The sequence below is a fragment of the Canis aureus genome, chromosome 23, assembly GCF_053574225.1.
Source record: "Canis aureus isolate CA01 chromosome 23, VMU_Caureus_v.1.0, whole genome shotgun sequence".
Classification (NCBI taxonomy): domain Eukaryota; kingdom Metazoa; phylum Chordata; class Mammalia; order Carnivora; family Canidae; genus Canis; species Canis aureus.
This window is the reverse complement of record NC_135633.1, coordinates 6,390,923-6,406,524: the sequence shown is the minus strand read 5'-3', so window position 1 is coordinate 6,406,524 and position 15,602 is coordinate 6,390,923. Positions and strand designations below refer to the sequence as shown.

Below are 15,602 nucleotides of genomic sequence, written 5' to 3'. Positions count from 1 at the left end.
GGGCTTTGAGAAATGCCCCAATTACAGGTTGCCCATGACCACCAACTTTTTTTCATTTGAAGATTTTATTTATTTGAGAGAGAAAGAGCACAAAAGCAGGGGTGAGGGGCAGAGGGAGAGGGAGAAGCAGACCCCCCTGCTGAGCGGGGAGCCCAATGTAGGGGCTCCATCCCAGGGCCCTGGGGTCATGACCTGAGCAAAGGCAGACGCTTCACCAGTGGAGCCACCCAGGCACCCCCATGATCGCCAGCTGGAACCGGGTCTTCACCATTGCCTCCCACCTCTTTTGTGTTTGCCTAGATCTTCCTTTTTTTTTGTACTCTACGGCGTTCTCTTCAAACTGTCTCTCCTCTGTTGAAACGTCTGAGCCCACACAGCTGTTGCTTCACACACGGAGCTTGGCTAACAGGACACCAGAGCTTGTGCTCAGCACTGTTGGATGAATGTACATGTATTAAGTCGTCAACTCCTTACAACAACCGGAGAGAGTAAGAGCAGTAAGAGCATGATTATTATCATCTGGGAAATAAGGCATTAGCGTGTTAAATATCCTGCCTGAGGTTACGCCATTAGAAGCTCTGCTGGGACTTAAATCCCCAAAGCCCGCTTCCAGGCCTGTGCTCTTCCACCTCCGTGCTATGCCACCAATTGCTTCGAACAGCCCAGACTGGAGCTACCTCACGTCCTTACCACCTTTAAGTCTGTCACCTCATTTGTACCCATATTATCCTTTCCCTGTAATCCTGTGAAATGGAAAAAGTTAGTTGCCCCTCTTTTTGTCTCCAGTAAATCTGTTCATTTTTGTTCCCATCTTCTCAGAGATCCTGTGTAAGATTATTCCCTCCCCTTGTTACCCAATCTGTATTGTCTGTTTTCTTTAAACAATTAACTGCAATACGCTCAAGTCATCCCCTATTGAAACTAATAAACCAAAGCCCTTTGAAAAGCAACTAATTGTGACCATTGCCCATTTCCTGTATTTACAGTAAATAATCATAAGCACCGCCTGTGGTTCCCATCTCCTCTTCTTTACATGAATCCAGTGCAATATTGCTCTGCAACCTGCTTCCTACTCTTACTACCCCCACTGGTACTTGTTTTAAAGTGGTCACTGGTGATCTTCCTACTAAATTCAACGGACACTTTTTACCTTGTGGCTTTTGCGCAGTGTCAGGAACCACAGCCAGTTCTCTTGGGAGAGTTAGGCTTAGGAAAATAAGATAATCTTGCCCACCGATAGTGCTTGAATCCACTGACCACTTCCTTCCTGAAGTTCTCCTGTCTGGGAAGAATACGACTTTATTTATTTATTTTTATTTTTTTAAGAATACGACTTTAAAGAATTATGTAATCTCGCTCATGTTCACAATCCAGGAAATGACTTGAAATCCTGTGCTGTCTTCACTATCTCATGTTACCTCAAGAACATATGTTTCGGATACTTACTCTTATATATCTTGCTAGGTCCTGGGAATATAAAAATGAATAAGCTGAATTACTGCCCTGAAGGCAAGTCAGATAAAATAGCAACAAAAAAACAGGAAAACGGCATAATTGGGAACAGTAATAGGGGACACATGTTGTGCAGAAATGCAGGAGCCTCTGATTCCGTCTAAAGATGAAGCCTTCAGGATCATGCCAACATCATTGCGACTGGGGTAGCCAGACTGGCCGCGGATAATGGTTCCATCCTTCTGAGTTCCTCATCTACCTTTGCCTTCCAGGAATGATGTGTCCACAGGTGGATTCTCCTGGTGCCGCCCCTGGGTTGGATAATATCTTTAAAGCAGTTGCATTGGGTTTAAGGACAGAACCTGAAAGTGCCTGTGGAAGTGCCTGAGCTGTACTTTAAAGGATGTGTGGGGGTTCTAGAGCCAGAGTGTTCCTGATGGACAGAGCAGCCTGTCCAGATGGCAGGAGTAGGGCTTTGATGGGATTTGATGAATGAGTAACTACCGTCAAGGGGTTATCACTCTTCATTCATCAACTTCTCATTGCCTTTCCTCCTCCTTTCTCCTGCAGAGCAAACAAAGCCACCAGGGCTGAGGTTGAAATTTGTTTGTTTGTTTATTTATTTATTTATTTATTTATTTATTTATTTATTTATTTATTTCAAATGTATTTCACAGGACTCAGGCCCTGTGAGACGGCTGCAAGGGAATGTCTCTGAGTGTGATGTCGGAGGCTTATGGGGACTTGGGTGGTGGGACTCACAGGGAGTCCACATTCTGCCTTCATCGCCTTCACTTGAAAACTTTGTAATCCTGGCCTATTAATGATCTCACATCAGCTTCCATTCTCCTTTCTACATTTATAAGACGGGGATGATAGTATCTAACAACATAGGTGTTGGTTCAAAAACTCGGGAATTTCCCTGGTGAAATCTGAACCTGACCCCTGTTCCTGGGAGACAAGGAGAGGCAGGCGGAAGAGGCGGCCCCTCGCCACTCCAGGTTGGCAGGTGGCAGGTTCAGTAGGTAAGAAAACTTACAAGCGAGGCTTGCCTTGGGCGCTCAAAAGATGAGTAGGTCTCTGCACTTGCCCACTTGAATCTTGGAGGTTTGAATAAACGTCTTAATGGGGTTTGGGTACCTCATAAGCCTGTAGGGTCTCAAAAGCACCTTACTCTCTCTCAAGGCTGTGTCCTTGACGATGGCTTTCACTATAGAAACAGTAGCTAGAACGTATGCATTCCAAAGACAAAGGAGGGGGTGAGAAGCCTCTGGCATTTTCAGGGTCCAGCTCTCCAATCAACTGTAGTCACATCCTTTCCATGAGCTCCTCCAACAACAGAGTTGCTTATGAGCGTTAAGAATATTAGAAGTTGGGATCGAGTCCCACATCGGGCTGGCTCCTTGCAGGGAGCCTGCTTCTCCCTCTGCCTGTGTCTCTGCCTCTCTGTCTGTGTTTGTCATGAATAAATAATTTTTTTAAAAGAATATTATAAGTAAGGAATTGGGGAGTTCATTCCTTACTAACTGGGGAGTTGCTCAATAATCGTAGTTACCTTTTACTATTGAATCATCCAACTGGAAAGAACCTCGTATCTCATCCGGTCCAGTCTCCCATCTGATGCTTTCACTTCTGTCCATGTGTTGATTCTGTGGCAGAGCCTTCTTTTGGTTGAATGAATGGATAGGAAAATCAGGGCAGTTCCTTCAGTTTTTTGTCGTCTCTAATTATAGGAACCTGCTACTTCGCTGGTGCTAGGTCTGTCCTCATGGGCCTCACAAAATAAACTAATTCTCCTCCGCCTGGTGATGAGGTTGGGGAAGAGGCTGAGATTGTCAGACTCCACAGCCTTGGAAGAGGGGCCCCCACAGGGTGGGAATAGACCTCCGAGGAGGGGAATATTGTCAGGCTGAAGTGGTACCGCAGGACACTGGATGAGGGGAATCCTTTGGGAGCTGAGGCTCAGAGATCTCTTAGGAAGGGGCATTCTCAGCTGGCAGGGGCTGTATGATTAAGGGCGAGCCATCAAACCATCTCTGGGTTGTAGAAAAAAATAGAAACTGGAAACAACTGCTGGTCGAGACAAATGCTAGTGCCAGGTGGAGCGTCGCCACTGGCGTGACACGGAGAGCCAGAAACCAGGCACCAGGAAGATCCTCCTCCACTCCACTCACCTTCCAATCTTCCTCCAGCATCCTCACCTCCCTCGCCCCCCGCCACTGGCTGAACCTACCAGAACTTGAGCTGGCTAAATTCCCAACTTTTTAATTCTAAAGAGAAAAAATATACAAAGTCCCAGCCCTACTTGTAATACCGTATCACAAGGTAGGCCACGGAGGGGCAGGTCTAGAGCTGAAAGGCAACCTGTGAATGTGGCACAGCAACCAGAATGGCCCCGGATCACCTGCGTTAGGATGGTTCAAATCTCCCCACTATCCAGGTCGACAGCGGTGTTGCAGGACGGTCATCACTGTGCTGCATGAGCACAGAGCTCAGAGTGTGATATGACTGAGAGTAAAGGGGCCAAAGCATTACCTTCCCAAGTCTGGTCAGTACCTTTGCATAAAAACTGTCCTTGCAAAAATGGATAAATTTCAGCTATCAAATAAATTATGAAAACTCCTTCTCTTTGTCATGTTTAATTAGTAGAGAGCTGCTTTTCTCAAGGTCAACTCCAGAAACTATGGGCATTCCAAAATATTTATAGTTTTATGTGAAAAACAAACAAGCACCTCTTCTCTTTATGCAAACATGGATACCAGGTTCATAGAAGTTTGGAACCCTGTAGGTTAAACAAAGTTAAACACGTATCTCTACTGCCAGACAACACAGAACCTATAATAAAGGATTATGAATTTCTAGAAGGATATATATCATACATTGTTTCTCCAACTTATTTGCTTTTGGGACCCTCTTTTCAGGGGTCTTATATATAGAGAATTCTAGATTAAAGATAGCAGTTGTTTTTGAATAGCTAAGTATTATTTTATATTACTTTAAGTATGGCCTTGGGGTTTTTTAAATGATTTTTTCCAGTTTTAGTGAGGTATAAATGACAAAATCAAATACATTTAAAATGTACAATATATTTCGATATATGTATGCATTATGAGATATTTACACAGTTAACACAATCATCTTACGGTTACCTTTTTTTAAAATTTAAATTCAGTTTGCCAACATATAGTATTAATTATTTTCTGATGCAGTTTTTGATAATTTGTCAGTTGGGTAAAACTCAACGCTCATCGCAGCACATCCGTGCCCTCCCTAATGCCCTTACCCCATCCTCCCACCCACCTCCCCACTAGCACCCCTCAGTTTCCAGAGTTAGTCAAGCCTGGCCTTGTTATGTCATAAACTACATTGATGATTCTGGATATCAATATGTAAATCACAATTTTGTCACATCCAATGATTTTTCTCCTTTTCTATCTAAGGAATGTTTGCTCATTTATTGATGTCTAAAATGTCTGTTGCATAATGCAAAGAAAATTACCTGTTAGGATGTTTCCAGAAGGTAGCTGGTGTTTTTATTCTCTTTCCCTGAGTATTTGATAAACAAATATACACTGATGAAGCCGGTCAAAGCAACATGGCACCAATGAATACTTTATCTGTCCTAGGTAGATGAATAAGATAGGATTTGTGAAATTGAACAGTGACACATTGTTCCTTAGTTTAAATATTAAGTGTTTCTTTCATTTTTTTTCAAATGAAATCATTTGGTCCTTCACTTTTCTTCTGCCATCCCCAGGATTTTAATAAAACTTGGTTATTAGTAACAGGATTTATAGAAATATTTTAATATTTCATTTACACCTTAAGAAAAAACAGCTCATCCTACTTGTTTGATGTTTCCATAATTAGATTTTATTTTCGTAAATTTGTACAAAAATAGTGCAGGTTCTTAAAGAATTAAGTTGTAGGCTTTTCTCCGTAAATGAAACAACTTGTTGCAGAAACACAAATGGAGTATCAACATTGGTTTATTTTGTACCATTTTTTTTTTTTTTTTCGCGCCCTGGGCCAAAGGCAGGCGCTCAACCGCTGCGCCACCCAGGGATCCCCTCTGTTGCTATTTTTTTTTTTCTTTCTTTCTTTTTTTTTTTTTTTTTTTTTATTGGTGTTCAATTTACTAACATACAGAATAACACCCAGTGCCCGTCACCCATTCACTCCCACCCCCCGCCCTCCTCCCCTTCCACCACCCCTAGTTCGTTTCCCAGAGTTAGCAGTCTTTACGTTCTGTCTCCCTTTCTGATATTTCCCACCCATTTCTTCTCCCTTCCCTTATTTTCCCTTTCACTATTATTTATATTCCCCAAATGAATGAGGACATATAATGTTTGTCCTTCTCCGACTGACTTACTTCACTCAGCATAATACCCTCCAGTTCCATCCACGTTGAAGCAAATGGTGGGTATTTGTCATTTCTAATAGCTGAGTAATATTCCATTGTATACATAAACCACATCTTCTTTATCCACTCATCTTTCGTTGGACACCGAGGCTCCTTCCACAGTTTGGCTATCGTGGCCATTGCTGCTAGAAACATCGGGGTGCAGGTGTCCCGGCGTTTCATTGCATCTGTATCTTTGGGGTAAATCCCCAACAGTGCAATTGCTGGGTCGTAGGGCAGGTCTATTTTTAACTGTTTGAGGAACCTCCACACAGTTTTCCAGAGTGGCTGCACCAGTTCACATTCCCACCAACAGTGTAAGAGGGTTCCCTTTTCTCCGCATCCTCTCCAACATTTGTTGTTTCCTGCCTTGTTAATTTTCCCCATTCTCACTGGTGTGAGGTAGTATCTCATTGTAGTTTTGATTTGTATTTCCCTGATGGCAAGTGATGCAGAGCATTATTCACAGATTTTCTGTTTTATCTATTTTCTGAGTTCCCAGAGGGTCATGGAACCTATGCTGGGGCATTAAGAAAATTTAATTATTTGCTTTGACTTCAAAGTTTATCTTTTGTTCTGAAACTGTTTTATAAGCTAAAAGGGACACGTGTGACTATTTCTACATTCAGGGTTTCCCCGTGACTTTATGAAAAGGAGGAAATCCTTTTCAAGTCCTAAGAGTTCAAACACTGAAAATATTTCTTCTGGTTAAAGTCTGTTCCTTTTCCACAATAAAATGCTGTTTGTCTGCTTAGTACGTAGGACATGGACAGATTCACCACCCCTTTGGACCATTCTTTCATTCAACTGATCTCTGTATCCACCGAGTCCTCTTTTTGTTCTAGAATCTGTGCCTTGCGCTGAGGTTTTTGTACTGAGTGGGCAGATAATGAATCTTCTGTGAATGGGACCCCTTTAAAATAATACCAGGGTGCAGCCAACTTCATGGTTGTAGGGTCTGTGCAAAATACACAGGGAGTCATGTCTTGAAAGCTCTGTTCTTGTGGTCTTAAACCTCTTATTTTTTAATAGCTCTGTGTTTTTATTTGGCACTGGGACCTGCAAATCACCTAAGTGGTCTTGAACCTACCTTTCAAAGTTTTTGAGAAATTGTCTGTCTGTCTTTCATTGCCATGTATGAGTTTATAACAGATTTTTTTTTTTTTTCTGTACTTGGGCAATTGTATGGTGAAATCTAGGTTATAGACTTTAAATTTGTCTCTATAATAAGTTACATGTTTTTAGATTCAACTTGGTCCATCCTGTCAAGAGCATTTTTTGTTCTTCTTTATAGCACCACACCTCCCTGTCATATGCCATGAACCCTGCTGCCACTCAAGGAAACTTGCTCCTAGGTTGTTTTGCATTTATCTGCATTTCAGCCTCTTTACCTTTGCTGACTCTGCACCTATCATGACTGCCCCAATATAAAACTAGGTCTTTCCTCAAAATTATTCCTCAGAAGAGATTAAGTCACTTTATGCCAGAACATTATGAAGTCTCTGTGTTTTAGAGCTATTTTTCAATTACTTGAGCTTGAAAAAGTTAAGTTTTTCAGAAAAATATATTAGTTAGGAATGGCCTTGGTTTCTTATCTCCATCATCCTGAAAGGCAGATCTTCACACACAAGAATAGGGTGGATCTTCAGCGTTTTCCAAATGCCATTATCAACAACGCATAAAAGACTTGTTGTGCTACTGGTGATCAACTTTCACAGCAAAATTTAAACAATCTTTTCCCTACTAAGGGTGATCTTCAGAGAGGGACAGAAAACCCTAGTGGTTTAATTTCTATCTGGAGAAATCTTCCAAAGGTGCCGATATTTTCATGTTTCATCTTGGAAATGTTACAAATCTAAAGATAACCTAATAGTGGATTATTTAGCAGGATTGGCAGTTAACTGTCTTGGAAAAAAACAACCCCGAATTTAAGAATCTAACACTAATTTTCAGGAAATTATTAAAGCAAAGGTGAAATGAATGACTTATAGTCATACTTTTTAACTGTTGAGTACTTAACTTTTCATCTGAATAGGGCATGCCTTAAACGGCTGTACCGGATCCATCTTTATTAGATAGAATCCATTTCTAGAAATTATCTATTGAAAGTAACTGGATGTGGGTGGCTCATCGGTTTAGCGCCGCCTTCAGCCCAGGGCCTGATCCTGGAGACAAGGGATTGGGTCCCACGTCGGGCTCCCTGCATGGAGCCTGCTTCTCCCTCTGCCTGTGTCTCTGGCTCTCTCTCTCTCTCTCTGTGTCTCCCATGAAAAAATAAGCAAAATCTTAAAAAAAAAAAAGTAACTGGATGTGAGTGTCAGTAATGTTCGAGACTCATGGTCTCTTGTAGTAAGTCATAGCTCCTCGTTACTCTCCATTTCCTCTACGTTTACACTGTTTTATTTGAATTTACAGGGACAAAAAAGTTAAAGGACTTACTTGAAGACTCTTCTTATTCAAATTTTTTTTTTTTTGCCATCTTTGGTTTATTTAGTTTATACTTATTGGAAAAAAGTACGAGCAATTTGTTTTTAGAGCAAAGGTTAATTAAGAGTTGAGTTGTAGTAATAAAGAAAGAGTATTTAAAAAGTCTTAAAATTTCAAATGATGAGGAAAGGTGAGCACCCTAAAACTATCATCCTGCGTAAGAGGAGATAATTGTATTCAAGTTCACAAGGGCAACAAATCTCTTCTGCATATATTCTCTAGTTTTGGCTATCTTAAAATTTTCTACACGAGGTTGCTATTTTGAGGACACATGAAAATACATAGTATAGAATTGGGGGTTCAAATAGAGCACGGACCTATTTGGTAAGCAAGACAATGTAACCTTATTGAAGTTACACTCATCTCTACTGAAGACCGTTATTTCAAGACATCTGATTCCATCTTACCTTAGATCTTTAATTAGTCTACCAAAACTTAGCATCATAGAGATAAACATGAATTGCTCTTGCAATTCTTTGTACAATCACAGGAACATTAAGAGCTGCATCAGTATTTCATGGAAGTCGTTTTCCAGGTAGCAGGAACTGAAAACTCAGCGTGGGAAATGATTCTCACTTTGTATTGAGAGACATAATGACTTGACTTTTCTAGGAAAGAGAAGAAGACGTAAATGCAATGTATTTTCTTATTTTCTTTCAAGTGCCCATTGAATGACAAATACAGATGCCAGTGATTGTTATACGGATACACAAACTTAACTTAGTTTGTCACAACAGTGAGTAATAGTGTTGTATTAAATAATAAGTCCTTTGGAAAGCCCCCCCATTCCTATCTTCATGTGTTAGAACTGACACAGCAAACAGGTTAAACTTTATTGAACATATACCGTATTTAAGAAGCACTCTTCTGGGCACGTGGATTGATTTCTTCAATAGGATGGCAGGTTTATATATATATAAAAATATAATATATATTTAAAAATATAATATATATAATATATATAAATATATATATACAAACCTGCCATATATATACATATTTTTTTGTATTTTTTATTGGCGTTCAATTCAGGTTTATATTTATATTGTATTCATATAAATGATATGAAGAGATCTTGATATTTATAATACGTTCCTAAGTTTTTCAATTAGAACTCTTTCAGAGGGTGTTCATTTCACTTGAGCTCCATAAAGCTTGAGAGGAAAGTAAAGTATATATGAATCCCTTTATTTTATGATTGAATTGGCTTGTTTCTTATTATTATTTTTTAGAGAGAGCATGTGAGTGTGAGGTGGGAAGCAGAGGGAGAGGGAGAGAAAGAATCTTAAGCCAACTCCATGCTTGGCACGGAGTGGCTCAATCTCATCACCCTGAGATCATTACCTGAGTCAAAATCAAGAGTTGGATGCTCAACCTCCTCAGCGACCCAGGTGCCCCTATAATTGATTTTTAAAAATGGAAGCTCAGTGACCTTAGAGGAACTAATGGAGGCCATTCCATCCAACATTAATTAAGTCAATAAATATTTCTGGAGTATTGTATTAGTATTCCTTTATTTGCAAGAACAGAAACAAAGTGAAAGGGATTCTTTTTCAGTCTGCATGCTTGGGAAATACAGGAGGAGATCTCCTTCAGTCAAATAATAATTATTGGTTTCTATTAGCATTGCTTCCTTCTGTAGGTTGGCCTTTGTCTTGCTGCAAATAGGTTTTTCTGCGGACAATGGGGATCCCTAGCACCTGCCTCCATCCTGCCAAGTTACTATCCTTTGTGCAATTTGACCCACAATCTAAGAGAAAGTCCTTTTGATGAGAATTCTGATTGGCATATATATTGCCAGTTAAGAGAACATTTGAAATGCATAATTAAAAAGCTCAGGTTAAATCACATTAAATATGATTAGTGTTAGGAGAGTAATAGCATTTTTTTTTTAAACTCAGAAATTTTAGCATTTTTATTTTTAGGTTCAAAGTAATCAACACTTCAGAAAAAGTGACAAGCTATTCTGTCCAAATACCAATATGGAAAATTTGAATTTGTGGTTGATTTTACAGATACCCAGGCAGAAAGAAGGCCATGGTGACAGATAGAAAATGTGGTGGTTAGCCTGTGGAAAAGTTAATAAAAGGATATGAAGTGATCTTGACTGAAAGCTGGAAAGTTCCAACAAGGAAACATATTATGGAGATTAGAAGACCTTTTAATAGGCTTTAAATAATCATATTTATGGACAGTCTACATTTACCTAAACCTCATTAAGTAGCAATGAAAACAAATGGTGTAGAAAAAGCAGAGGCTTCAGTGTAAAAATGAAGTGTAAAAATTAAAATTGGTTCACAATTCTCTGTGTTCATGCGGCGCCTGGGTGACTCAGCTGGTTAAACATCTGCCTTGCGCTCAGGTCATGATCCCAGGGTGTTGGGATAGAAACCCTGCATCAGGCTCCCTGCTCAATGGGGGGTCTGCTTCTCCTTCTGCCCCTCTCCCTGCTTATGTTTTCTCTCTCTCAAATAAAAAATAATTAAAAAAAACCCCAAATTCTCTGTGTTCCACTTTAATAAAACATTTTATTTTTTAAAAAGATTATATTTATTTACTTGAGTGAACACAAGCAGGGGGAGCAGCAGAGGGAGAGGGAGAAGCAGGCTCCCCACCAAGCAGGGAGCCTGGCACAGGGCTCGATCCCAGGACCCCAGGACCATGACCTGAGCCAAAGGCAGACACTTAACCAACTGAGCCACCCAGGTGCCCCTGATAATAGATATTTTAGATGTGACTAAATTACATCTCTGTTTTCCAGTGGGGCTAATACCGTTTCTCAGCATGATAAAATTTAAGAAATAATGTATTCAGGTTTGCTCAAGTGTTATTTTATTTTCCTCTTAACTAATGGGTAGGTAATTTCTCATGTGTCTAAAGGTTGTGTGGGGACAGCAAAAGGAACTACCAAAGTGAGTTACTAAAGGAATATATAGCCTCTTTGTCCATAGTAGAATACATTATCATGGTTTAGAATATTGTAATAATAATATTATAATTATATTATAATTATGTGGATAATTGTGTGGATAATTTATAATAATTCTTAGAATCAGGAGGTCTAGCTGTTTGTGTATATCTTTCTTTTCTAGGGTGAGTAGAAGTTATGCCCTTGCAGATAATTATTTAATGCCTTGGCAACTCTTCAGGGTTATATTGTTTTTAGACAAAAAAAACCATATATATTTTTATATACATAAAAATGTTTTTATGTTTAAATGTTTTTATGTATATAAAAATATATACATATATGTACATATATATGTATATATTATATATATGTATATCCAGCAGGTGGCACCACAATCCTAATATTTATACAGTAAGTATTTGAAGGGAGGGAGAAAACAAAAATTACATGTAGCCAGAAGATGGTGCTAGGTGACCAATCTTTAAAAAAGCATTGTCTGCTTTTGAGATAGGCAACTTCAGTTCTGATTTCCAGGGTTTATAATCACAGTATTGTTGACACCATTGTTTGGGATTCTTTAATATATCCAGTGGCTTCAAATTTAAACTTCCGATGTATTACTTTTACAATAAAAGGATCCTGACCAGCTCATAAAAGGAAGAACTACTTCCTGGCTCTACTTTTTACCTCTTGCAGTCTTTCCAAAGAAAGATTATATTTAAAATATTTTATTTTATTTTTTTACTGTTCTTCTATTTTCATAGGCTTCATGATTATACCTTTTTAAAAAATATAAGCACTTATCCATCCCTAAATTCCTTGCTGTTTTCCTTTTATTCTTCCTCTAAGATTCTTTTAAGAAGATGAAACACTAAATTAAAATCTGCGGATACACTTTCTGACATGTCCGAATTAGAAAAAAGAAATGCTTCAAACGTTTCTTGGACTTTTAGAAACTACTGTTTAATTTTTGTATCTTTGTATATTCAGCGTTCAAGTCCTTAATCCTCCAAAATAATAGGAAATTAAAATTAAACTGCTTTGTGACTTTGTGTTAAACTTTTATCTTAGCAGAGACTTCTAAAAATTGTTACTGGTTCATTTGGCATTCTTTCTGGTCATTTCCTACGTGCTTGCTATACCGCCTTCCTCAGGCTTTGGTCCCTCCTTCTAAAAATCTGGCAAAAGTCTTCTTTCAGTTAGGAAGGCTGCTTTCCTGTGTCTCCACCCATGTGTCTCTTAAGTATTTTTCAGATCAGAGCTCACACATCCCTTTCTCCAGAAAGCCCACGGTCACCGAGGGCTAGGTCAAGGCTCTCTACCATGTGCTCCCAACAGCACTGAACACCTCTTCTTTACGGCCCTCCCCTCCGTAACTGGACATGATTTATAGCACATACATCAGTCAATGTCTTTTTTTGCCCTAACTCTCAGGTAAGCTTCATGAAGTTTGCTTTTCTCACTGTGGTATTCACAGGGAGTAAGAGTGTCATGCTTGACAAGTGGGAAGCTGTCGATCAGTACTAGTGGGTTGATAAAACGAATAAAGATCAATGATGAAGATCAGAGGCTTCTGGAAAGTGTAATTGACTTGGTGGGTTCAGAATAGTTTCCACTGGCAAGACGTTTACCCTTAAGAGAACGTCAGGAAGGAGGTGATAACTGCCCTTCAGATATCTCTAAGATTGTTGTGTCACGGGAGGGCTCCATGGTTGATCTAAAACCAAAAGTTCACAGGAGGAGCTAAATCCAAGATTTGAAAAACAGAGTATCTGAAAACAGGACAAGATTCTGTGGTAGGTAAGGAATGGCCTGCAACGTAAGCTAGTAGTCTGGTAGGGAGCAGCTAAGGGAATTCCAAGGCCAGTGGGTTAGGCGGCCTTTGAGCTTTGAGGTTCCATGGAGGTCTGATTTGTCTTTCCCCCTGCTGATTGCCTTTTGAGGCCACTGCTAACTGGGGTGGGGATTAGAGTTCTCCTGAGAGTTCTTGGGGTTAAGTATCATTGTGTTTAGGACTTTCAAGAATAAGTGATTTCCTAGCGTGATCTGTACCATGAAGTTCAGCTTAAACTCTTATTTTCAGCCACTTCTTGGGATATGTTTGAAACAAAATATGACCAGAACTTGTTTCAGATGTATTTATTACTTTCTCTGATAACTAAAATCATCTATTTCAAATTACATGTTTAATTAACTTTTTACTAAATCGCTGATAAGATTTACTGATACAATTCATAGAATACTTTCGGATTTTGATTTTGTCCAATTTCCTTTTAGGAGGTGGATACATCCTGTATTTCAAATATATTAATCTTCTTAATTTCATTTATAAACGCAAGTGGTTAATGGGATCTTTGTTCCATGAATTTATTTTCAGTCTACTGCAGGAAAGAGGTTCATGATCTTTACACTTAATACACTAACTCATAACTTTGCCTACCCAGATTTTATATCAAACTACAAATAAAAGTATTAATTTATCCTCAGGCCTCATAATATATAAATTAAGTAGTTCTTAACATTTTTTCTTGGTAGATGACACATAAAACCTTCATTTGAGTTTTTTTCAATCAAGCAAACTCCAACCGCATTAAGATACAGATTGCCTCATTGTTTTCATTAATCAAAATGAGGAAATGATCTCAAAGTTGATTAATAGGATAAAGGTTAAATAAACTACATAAAGTAGGCCACATGCAGCCTTTTAAAAGACTGAGATAGTATAATTAACACTGACACGGAAATGTGTCCATGATATATTTTTAAGAGAAAATATCAAGTAGCAAACAGTATGTACAGTGTTTCACATTAAAAAAAAAAAAAAGGTAATGTATGTAAATACATCAAAAGAGGTCACAAAAGCTTTATCCAAATTGGTGGCAGTGATTATCCCTGGGCAGAGGGATTGCCTGGGATGGTCAGAAACTCCCTTTTTACCCATTTGACATACTTTGGTAGCTCAGACTTTTCCCATATGCATTTACCTTTAAAAAAAAAAAAAAAAACTAAGAAGGACACTAAATAATACCATCTGATGTTAACTTTCTTCTATAAGAGGAAAGAGGAGGAAATGAATCATAGCCAAACAGACATCAATGGTTTTCAGTTCCAGGGTGCACTGTCAAAATTCAGAGTTCTGTTGAGAGAAGAATGATAATGAAATCATACGTAGAGATGAGAATATATAAGCACATGCTTCTGAATCATCCTGGCTCTTGTTTTTATCAGCTCAAGGAGAAGCTCTAGACTTTGGAAAAAGTCTCTTAGCACCTCAACTTTTTTATGGGCTCAGAGGATTTCCAACCACATCATCCTGCTACATCTTTGTCCTGTCATATTGAACACTACCGTTTCCCTACACAGATTACAGTTGCTTTATTGGGCATGGGGCTGGGGGGCGGTGGGGGGGGGATGTGGCAGGAATGTTAGAACCCTTTGCTGCTGCACCATGTGCCAAAGGGGAGACACAGACAATGCAAATGCATACACAGAAGAATGAACAGAGGGCATTTTTAGACCACCTTAAATAAGTTTGTGTTGGAGAGGAGTGGAATGAGATTCAGAAGAAATATTTTTGTTATACAAGATGGGTATACTAACAGTCACCATAGGGTGAAATATAGGTGAATCAGTAGGGCCATATGCAGGAAAAAGAAATTAGGTATTTCAAGCAGAAAGGAATTTAATGACAAGCTATTAGGTACTTATCCAATTTTTGGAAGGGCTGACGGAAGAATTCCTGGGCCAGACTTTCTGGACTGGTTTCCAGAATAATACAGAGCTGATCCACAAGAGGAGCTCCTATCTCTGAAGCAGCCATGATTATATCCTGGGACAACCGCCTCTCACAGTGGAGAAAGAGCAGCTGAAGCTGTGATCCAGGTATTAGGAAGATAGACCAGGGGGGCACTGGGGTGGCTCAGTAGGTTAAGAGTCTGCCTTTGGCTAAGGTCATGATCTCGGGGTCCTGGGATGGAACCCCACATGAGGCTCTCTGCTCAGCAGGAAGTCTGCTTTTTTCCCTCAGTCTCTAGCTGCAAGAATATTGGGGGGATCCAGGTGATAGCTTTCTAGAGCCTCCAAATTGAAGAAGAGTAGAATGGGGGTTGAGAGTCAAAGTATCCACCACACGTAGAGAATGTCCAAGAAGGAAAAAAAATTAACTATCCAGATATGACCATCCACATAAAATAGCTATTAGTATGCGTCACATATCTATTATTTTTTCCATGTGCGCTAGTCTGTTTATCTAACCATCTATCTGTCTGTTTCATCTATTCAGTTGGAAGTAGTTATTATTTTCCTGGCTTGTTCAGCAGTCTTTCCTACCCTTCTTTAGGTAAAAACAAC

At 39.3% G+C, this 15,602-nt stretch overlaps 2 long non-coding RNA genes across 2 annotated transcripts in view; one reads left to right on the top strand and one right to left on the bottom strand.

Moving 5' to 3' along the window:
- Nucleotides 1-15,602, top strand: part of LOC144294524 (uncharacterized) — a 267,849-nt gene that overhangs the window by 23,964 nt on the left and 228,283 nt on the right. The gene's annotated exons all lie outside the window — the stretch shown is intronic.
- Nucleotides 276-2,662, bottom strand: LOC144294521 (uncharacterized). Its single transcript, XR_013361885.1, has 3 exons — nucleotides 2,492-2,662; nucleotides 1,151-1,282; nucleotides 276-432 (listed from the first exon to the last, which is right to left on the bottom strand). It is a non-coding gene; the product is annotated as an uncharacterized LOC144294521 (long non-coding RNA).